The sequence below is a fragment of the Leuciscus leuciscus genome (genome assembly GCF_965113295.1).
Source record: "Leuciscus leuciscus genome assembly, chromosome: 25".
NCBI lineage: Eukaryota > Metazoa > Chordata > Actinopteri > Cypriniformes > Leuciscidae > Leuciscus > Leuciscus leuciscus.
Window position 1 is genome coordinate 5,115,408 of NC_138724.1, and position 9,401 is coordinate 5,124,808.

General features: G+C 41.8%; 1 long non-coding RNA gene across 1 annotated transcript; it reads left to right on the forward strand.

Annotated features, from left to right (window-relative positions):
- Nucleotides 1–1,932: 1,932 nt before the first annotated feature.
- LOC309490625 lies at nucleotides 1,933–5,588 on the forward strand. The gene is made up of 3 exons (XR_014202780.1): nucleotides 1,933–2,411; nucleotides 2,600–3,783; nucleotides 5,506–5,588. It is a non-coding gene; the product is annotated as an uncharacterized lncRNA (long non-coding RNA).
- Nucleotides 5,589–9,401: the final 3,813 nt, after the last annotated feature.

Consider the following 9,401-nt stretch of genomic DNA (forward strand, 5'->3'; position numbering starts at 1 on the left):
CAAACTTGCTCAAAGTTAATTCTCCTGTTTTAATTTTTTTCTTTGCTTCTTCAAGCTCTTGCTCATGTTGCACTTAAGCTACAGAATGGTACAGCACGCACAGCAGGTGTGATGGGTCACGCATGCGAGACTGCGAGTGGACGAAACGCTGCGCATGACAAGTGACATGCTTTATCAAGGGCCCGACCCGGCCCAAGGACACTGGTGGGAAATATCGGGTCGGGTCGAGTCCGGGCTCGGGCTCGGGCAGAGAATCTAAGCTCTACGCCAGTATGCTAAAGATAAAAACAGAAACAACTAATTTTTCATTGTAAATAAAACGATGAAACTTGAGAACATTCGTGACCATGAACACAGCAAGTGTCATATTGCCTGTGTGTCTGTGTCCCTGGCTCAATCGGAGCCTCTACTCTTGAAAACTTCTGTGACAGCGCTAATGGCAATGTCAGAGCAGACCAGCAAGAAGATGAAGCTACTGTTTAGGACTATACATGCCATTGGCAAGAAGGCCAGGCCACTTTCTGACTTCGAGTGGATGTGCGAGTAAGTGGAAATGTTTTTCCTCCTGTAGCTAGACTAGTGTTTTTGTAGGTAGTTTTTAAAGACTATTTAGCAGACGTGGGTCAGTATTGGTTATTTCTCAGATTTTGTTAAGCTTTGGTTTACCTCAAAATAATTGTGTAAATACAGTAAAATAATAGGCCTGCTGATGCTGACATTGAGAGATCCATGCTTTCCTATGGCTCTGTAATGTAGCCCGGTGAGCCTAAAGAAACTAAATTTGAAAGTAATGTTTATTTTACATTATAATGTGTATATTTTATTTAGTCTGTGCCTTTACAGTGTTTTCATTTGTATGTATATAGTTATATAATTATATATAATATTATTTAATGTTTAATATCTGATTTACGTACTGACGTATGACGCAATTGATGAGAGGAAGGGCGTGGCTGAATGTGAGTGAGAGGAAGGAGAAACGAGACGAGTCGGACGAGGAAAAGATTGTGAAGGCTAAATATTAGGATTTTCACACGATAATCCCGTATATACAGACTTAATCAGTCATTAGTATTGTTGCTTTGCTAATAAGAACTTTATTTAGCAATTATTTGTGATATTCGTCCTGGATTTCACTCCATGCGATTGTGAGGTGATTCGCGCGAGCAACGAGCCGATCACATTCGGGAGGTGAACCAGATAGCGCTCCGGGTGACCGGAAAAGCCCGGAGTTCCTCTGGCAACGAGGGATAGCTCGTCACAACAGATAGCGCTCCGGGTGACCGGAAAAGCCCGGAGTTCCTCTGGCAACGAGGGATAGCTCGTCACAACAGATAGCGCTCCGGGTGACCGGAAAAGCCCGGAGTTCCTCTGTTGCATAGCGGGAGAGTGAGACAGCCGCTCGCGCGCGCTGTCGTCGACCTGGTCGTATCGCGGGACACATCGCGTTCGGGAAAACATGCAACGTATCTAGGCCTGCAACGTAGAGTGTGTGTGTGAATGAGAGCGTGAATGTGGGCCCATTTAAGTGAGTTTTGATTTAAATTACTTAGTTCATTGAGTATATACCTATTTGAAGACTGTGTTATTGAGTTAAACAGTTATACATTTGAGGGTGTTTAACACTTGTGAGATATGTGTTTGGTTTATTTTCTGAAATTGTAAATCCTTTAAACTTATTTAATTTGATATTTAATTTTATTCCAAAAGACTGTTTTGAATTTTCATATTTTATTTTATTACATTTCACATTCAAATCCATAAAAAGACTCATAAGACAAGTATTTGATTCAATAGTCTTTATTGCTGCTGAAGGGAATGGAATACATGTGATTATTATAGGTAATCATAATAGTGACACGAATACTTACACAGGCCCCAGCTTTAATATAGCGGGTATCATTCTGGGGTTACAGTAACATTAGGTTAATGTTTGTATCCAGATACTGTTTAAATTCTAAAGCAATGTGACACAATTTACTTATCAGACTTAGTGTTGACCCTGAAATAAACTACGGTTAGGAGACTGTTTTCATAATCAACTACCAGCTATATTGGATAACATGATTGTAATTATTATTCAATTAATTTGGATGCTTGATTTTTGGATGTTTGGATGAACAAAAAGGATTTGCTGTGGGGTCAACATACAGAAATGAGAACTGGCCTTTTCTGATGCCATCCGTTCCAACGTGATGTTTCAGATAATAGAAGACCTCCTCAGTGGGCTCTACACATTCTACCACACCAGTCACTGAACAGGGCAAACCTCGTAAACAGCTTCCAGGCTCTTGGACACACATCACTGGTGCCCACCAGAAATTGGCGGGACCCGATGGGTAGGACACCTATTGCGTGCACTGGATCACTTCCTGCGAGGTTACCAGGGGTTTGTCCAGCACCTGGAACAGGTATTGGTCTAGATTGCTACTGTATATTATGTACTCCAAAAGTCATCATCATTATGTAATGTCAAGTAAATAACAAGAAGTAATATTACAATTGGTCAATGCTTTATACACTAATAAAACATGTCATTATTCTTTTTTAACAGCAAGTAATTGTCTATTTGTATGTCTTTGTTCTTTATGCATTTTAGATTCAATCTGCTGATGCCCAAAATGTCAGAGTTGTCCAGCAAGCCAAGGCCAGGAAATACTATAGTACTGTGAGGGAGGCTGTTGTTATCCGCTTCTGTTGCTTCCTGCATGACACACTAAACCCACCTGAGCAACCTGTCTGCCTGTCTGCAGAGGTCCACAATAACCATAGCAGAAGCCCACAGCTCCTTGTGCTCAACCCAGGGAGTACTTAAGCAGTACAAAACCAAGTATGTTCATTTAAGCTGCAATAAGAAATACTTAAAGAGAATTAAGAGAAATGATTACATAAATAAGAGAGGGAGAATATGAAAGAGTATGTGAGAATGTGAAAGAGTATGAGCCTTTTATCATCAGAAAAGGGCCCAAGATGAAGGCCACAATGGCCAATAGCTATGAGGGAATTTCGCTGACCAGAGGTGACAGCAAGACCCTCGGCCTCGTCGTCTCACAGGACAAAATGCTTGACAGTCTAGTGGAGAGTATGACTGACAGGTTCCAGGATGGCAGTGTAGGGGTCCTGTGTGCAACCAAGCTGGTCAGCTTCACCAACTGGCCAGAGTCAGGAGATGCAGCAGCAGGTTACTTTATGTTTTGTATTATAGGGCAGTCAGGTTAGGTTCAGGTTCATGATCATATTTGTATAGTTTGAGAAGTAAAACTGCATGATGCTTGTTGTAATGTTGTATAACATTATTCTAGATTTTGGTGACACTGAACTGGAAACCTTGGTGGACCTCTTCAAGCCTGTCCTGGAGGCCTCTGGCATCCATGTTGAAAGAATCCCTGGCCAGTGGACAGTCCTGAAGGTGCTGATATACTGTACCAAGAGCCCCAGTCCCTGGAGAAGATATCCTGGTTCCATGTCAACAGGTGCCATCAGCATTCCTGCCCTGATTTGCTGGCATTGGTTGACCTAGTCCTGTCCTTCCCTGCCTCCACAGCTGAATGTGAAAGAGGTTTTAGTACCATGAAACAGGTGAAAACCGATTGGCGCTCCAACCTAAAGTCTGATACACTGTCAGATCTCCTTATGGTCCTGCTGTCCTCTCCAGAGATCAGGGAGTATGGTCCAAGCAAAGCTGTGATGCTGTGGCACAAAGACTCTGTCAGGAGTAGGAGGCCAGAATTCATGGACCATGCAAAAGAGGTAATTGTGGTAGAGAGTGAGGAGTCGGATGAGGTTTAAGTTCATTAGATTAACCCCCTGAGGTCGACGGTATCGCCGGCAATACCAGCTCGCTTTTTTTTTATTAGTGTAAAAGAAACTCATAAATACTCTGTTGACTTTGATTTTCCATAGGAGTTTCATACATCAATCGATTCTGTTAAATGTGTATTATTTTTGTGTATACTCACAATAAAAACAAAGTGTTGTGCTTTTTGCCAAATAAAGAAAAATAAACACGAAGCGAGTTCTGCCTTCTCTCTGCCAGTGAAGTCCATTCTGAAACGCGTCCGAAAATGAACAATAACTCAGCGAATACTCAGTCAAACAGGCATACAGACACACAGGCATGAAGTTTGAATTCTCTTCTTTTAAATGAAGTAATTTATATAAAAAACAAATATTCTCATCTTGTGAAATCTGTATTAAAAGAGAGCGATTCCAGTCGACCTCATTACAGCTAATTCAGATGTAATGTGACTCCGCCCACGGAGAGCGCGCGCTATTCAAACGCAAATGGCTGAGGCAATCCTGTGAACGCCCTCATATCAGCTCGAGAAAACACACAAGTTTATTTAGATCATTACTTGTTTACACCGTCTTGCAGCGCTGTGAGGAATAATACTAATGGAAAATGTCCCTCAGAAGTGCGGGTATATCGAGGAGCGAGCTGAGGAATACTAGTAAGTTTTTTCCTTCTCACGTGAATTTCTTCACGTGGGTTTCTGTTTATGAATGAATAAACGGCAGAGATGCGCGCTGTTTACCACAGCTGGCAAAGACAGTTTAAATTTAAATCGCATGTGTGAATGAATGATGATGTTTTAGCAAACTGTATTGCTATACTGAGATGAGTAAAAACGTTACAGTCAGATGAAATATGAAAGACAACATTTTGTTTAGTAGATTTGGGTACAGTTTTTACTGTAGAATATACTGCCACATCAAATAAGCTTTTGTTTAGCAATTTCTATATATAAAATACTATTTTTGTCAAAAATAAAGTCATCAACTAAGATGTTAGCTGTTCCAATGTTGGCTATATTCAAACTAATGAATACATAGATAAAATGTAGGCCTATAATCATTTTTTACACTTGAAATATTGTTGAAATTGTAATTATTGTTGTAATTGTAACCGTTTTAATAAAATAGCAAAACATATTTACAAGATAGATGTAAGCAAAATCTTAAATGGTCAATATAAGTCTTCTTCTAAATATATCTTTTGTCCTTGCATTGTGGCTCAGTCAGTCACACCTGAGTGAATGGCTCATCATTATGCAGAGTGGGTGGGACATTGTATTCTAAGGTGTAAACCACTCCTCGTTCACGCCCCCCTCGCATATTGGCTTTCCAAGCAAAACCTGTTTTACATCAATTTAAATCAATGTATGGTTTTATGTGAACGATAAAGCAAGACTATTTTCACATAATTTTGAAGAAAAAACTATAGGCGACGACATCCATTAGTCAAAAGTCTTATTGCCACATATTTAGTATGTGTTTTGTGGCCTTATTTCAAAAACTTTAATTAGTTTTTTCGATAACCACGCAAACATTATTCTCTCAAAAATGAAAACATGTACATACATGTGGCTCACATATTATTGTAGTCCTGTTTGCACTATATAGAGTGAATTTACACCTTTGCCATTAATATGTTTATATGCAACTGAAAAAAGCACAAATGTCAGAGCATGTCAGAACACCCCCAGGGCCCAAAAAACCGCTCAGACTCCAGAGGGTTAAGCATCTGATAGTTTTACAAAACCTTCAAATGTACTGTTATGAGCACTAGTTCCATGCTCACATTTTCCTTGTCTTACCATTTGTTGCTCTGTTTTGACTTCTATGTACTTGTCACAGGTCGGGTGGGCCAAGCTAGACTGCACCCACCCCTGAACCAGGACCACCTCGAGGAGCGTGTCAGAGGGAAGAGTCAGAGACAGAATAAATTTAACAAGTTTTATTTCGAAGTAAAAGCAAATTGAAAATCCTAATCTAAAATCTTCTTCCTTGTTGCCCCCAGGGATCGAGGGTGAACGGTGCAGCGACTGGGGACTCTCCCGCCCTCTTCTTCGGTGCAGACCCTGCAGCAGATGACCGACGAACAGGTGGATGGTCAAGTAGGTCCTTCACAGGTGGGGGTGCGGTTGGCAAGTGAGCGGTCCGGTAAGTCTCCTCTGGTAGCGTAGGTAATTCCAACCTTCCTTCCTTCTTTCACAGGTGCGGAACTTGAGGCAGATGGATATCAGTCAGGTACGTATACAGCAGGCACACGGTCTTAGGGTAGGGTGGCTAGGGGAGTCTTCCTTGGGTAAGTAGGTAATTCCAACCTTCCTACCTTCACAGGTGCGGAATTTAGAGCAGATGGATATCAGTCAGGTACGTATACGGCAGGTACACGGTCTTATGGTGGGGTGGCTAGGAGAGTCTTCCTTGGGTAAGGTGTGGTCAGACTCTTCTACTTTCTTTGCAACACCAGAGCAGGGCCTTCAGCAGGTACACGGCAAGCCGGTGAGTAACTAGGCAGGGGACACACTGAATGGCGGCTCCAACACGGCACACTGTTCCCACGCTTGCTCGCAGCGGGGGCGGGCACTTCTCCAGTGCAAGGGGGTTACAAAGTGGTAACGGACTCAACGTCGACAGCTGAACGGGGCTTCTTCTGACACCGACAGGGTGGATATTCCAAACAGAGTGTGCCAGCCTCACGTTCGTGACAGAGGGACAGCCACTTCTCCCAGCCCAGGGGACTATAAGGATGCAGCAGACTCGAAGTCAACAGGCTGCACGGGGCTCCTACTGAGACAGACAGAATGGATGCTGCAGACAAGTATACAGTTCACATGCGCTGAAAGGAACGAACACTTCTCACAATGCAGATGAGTTGCAGGGATACAGCAGACTCGAAGTCGACGGGCTGAACGGGGCTCCTTCTGACACAGACAGAGTGGATATTTCAGACAGAGCGTGCCAGCCTCACGTTCGTGACAGAGGGACAGCCACTTCTCCCAGCACAGGTGACTATAAGGATTCAGCAGACTCGCAGTCGACAGGTGGCAACGAGGCTTCTACTGAGACAAACAGAATGAATGCTTCAGACAAAGTACACAGTTCACATGCGTTGGGAGGGATGAACACTTCCCACAGTATAGTTAAGTTGCAGGGATACAGCAAACTCAAAGTCGACAGGCCGAACAGGGCTTCTTCTGACACAGACAAAGTGAGTATTTCAGACAGAGCGTGCCAACCTCACATTCGGGGCAGAGGGACAGTCACTTCTCCCAGCACCGGTGGGCTACAAGGATGCAGCAGACTCGAAGTTGACAGGCTGCACGAGGCTTTTACTGAGACAGACAGTGAACATTGCAACAGGGCATCTCCTCTCCTATTAGCGCAAACAGAGGGGTTAATTCAAATCCCAGATGATAATTCTTCAGCATCCAAACAGTTAGAACAGATCAATGTCACAGAACTCTCACTATTGACAGTAGACCAGCATAACACAGGGAGAGTGCACGGCAAAAAGGGAATGTATCTTCCACACACATGGCAATTCCACTTCAAGCATATAATATGGGGGAAACGTCAATCCTAGGCACTGCAAACTCACTTCACAAAGTGCTATTTAAAGCCAACACTCACCCTTGGGTCTCTGTGCGAGGGGGCCGTGATCATCAATACTGCTGAGGATGTTTTGGGATGTTTTTCTTCACATATACAGGCAGAGTTCACATCACCATTTTTAATGGAGGGAGAGATAAGAGATCGGTAATGAATCAATACAATCCACTCAGTGGTATTTATGATCGTGATCCAAACACTCCAAGCCACATCCAATTCGGTGTCAAATATATGCAATTACGAGACTCAGTTCTCAGTTACTTAGCTCTTCTCCAATGCAAACGGGGTATTTCACTCTCCCTCTGTTATCCTCAAGTCCCTCATCAAGCCAACACTCTCCTCTTCATTCACCAGTACTCCAATAACTGCAACCGCCCAATAAAACGACTTCTCACGGGGGAGAAAGACCAACGCCAACCGCCTCTCTCTCCTGCTTTTTATCCTCTCAAATGCTGACTGGCTTCTTCCAAACTCTCCGAATAAATTCCCCACACCTGCTGCCAATCTGTTAGGGTCGTCATGACAAAAGACGCACACACAGGCCTGGGGACGGAGTTTCACTCATAAGTGTCCCACCGGAAACACCGCTTCAGCGGGAATAAGTTCCATATGCTTTTTGTCACATCGTGACATACTCTTATTCATTGTATCTGACATGTTACAGTTGTTTTCATTGTGTGTCTACTTGTTTGGCATTTTTGCACTCTGTACAGCACTTTTGGTCAACTACAGTTTCTATAAGTGCTTTATAAATAAAGTTGATTACATTTTTATCAATATATAGATTTTTATTTTATTATACATTTCAAATTTTGCTCTGGACAATTTTTCATGTTTGTATTCAACATAATACCTTATTATCTCAATTAAATGTACTGAAATGAATGTATATGTGACAAAAAAAGGCTGGTTATAATTTTGGCCGGTAAAAAATATGCTTGGCTGGTGGATTTTTTCATCTACCAGTCCCCGTGGCAGGTGAGCCAAAAAGTTAATTTCGGACCCTGATGCTGACTCTTTTAAACTATTTTTGATATTGCATTTTGAATTATGTTTGTATTTTATGCGGATCAGTTATGTATTGTGTATTCTGTTTATTGTGTATTCTGTGTATTCTAAGATAGAAAATCAGAATTAAAATTAGAAATCAACTGTTTAATAAATTAAAGTGATTTTTACAGAAAAGACTGAATACCTGAAGCGCTGAATACCTTCGACCACAACATTGGATTCTGTTTTTGGGCCAGTGGATGGAGTTTACAGTTGATTAGCACCAAAAATACCTTCATACATTACTGTCGGTCGGTGTGTGAGCAGCTGCTGCTTGCATTGCTTAAGGCCCTTGCACACCGAGTCCAAAATTATCGCATGCGTTTTTTCGCATTCGTGATTCGGTGGCTCTGAATTGTCAAAACACCATTCAAAATGCTTGCTACGGATGCGAAAAACGCAGAAAATCAAACCTGATTCGATTTTTTTTTGATGGACGAAAGTTTCGGAGGCAGTGTGCAAGCGTGACTGACATAACGTGAGGTCGTATTTATTTTTTAACGTGCAAAAATCTCAGTGTGCAAGGGCCTTTACTCTTTCAGACCTGGATTATTTTATATCTGCCTGTCAAATTCTTATTTTTAACGAATTTGAGTTGAAATGTCAATGAAGAACAAAAGCTGGAATGTGAACAGAGGAAGGGGTCGGACCGTGCCGCTCCTGATTACTCATCTCGGAAAAAATATCCGTGTTTTATTAATATTGATGTGCTTTAATATTATACTGTTGTTACTTGTTAGACTGTCCCACAGATTGCAGTTTATTTGAAGACAATGTTATTTTTTTGTGTGTTTATTTGATTGGTTTTATTTTCGGAGTGTTTTTCTCCATTCTCAATGCAATTTTTTTTTCGTTTTTGCAAAAGTTTCTTTCATTTTTATTGGCACATAAATACAGGTCCTTCTCAATAAATTAGCATATTGTGATAAAGTTCATTATTTTCCCTAATGTAA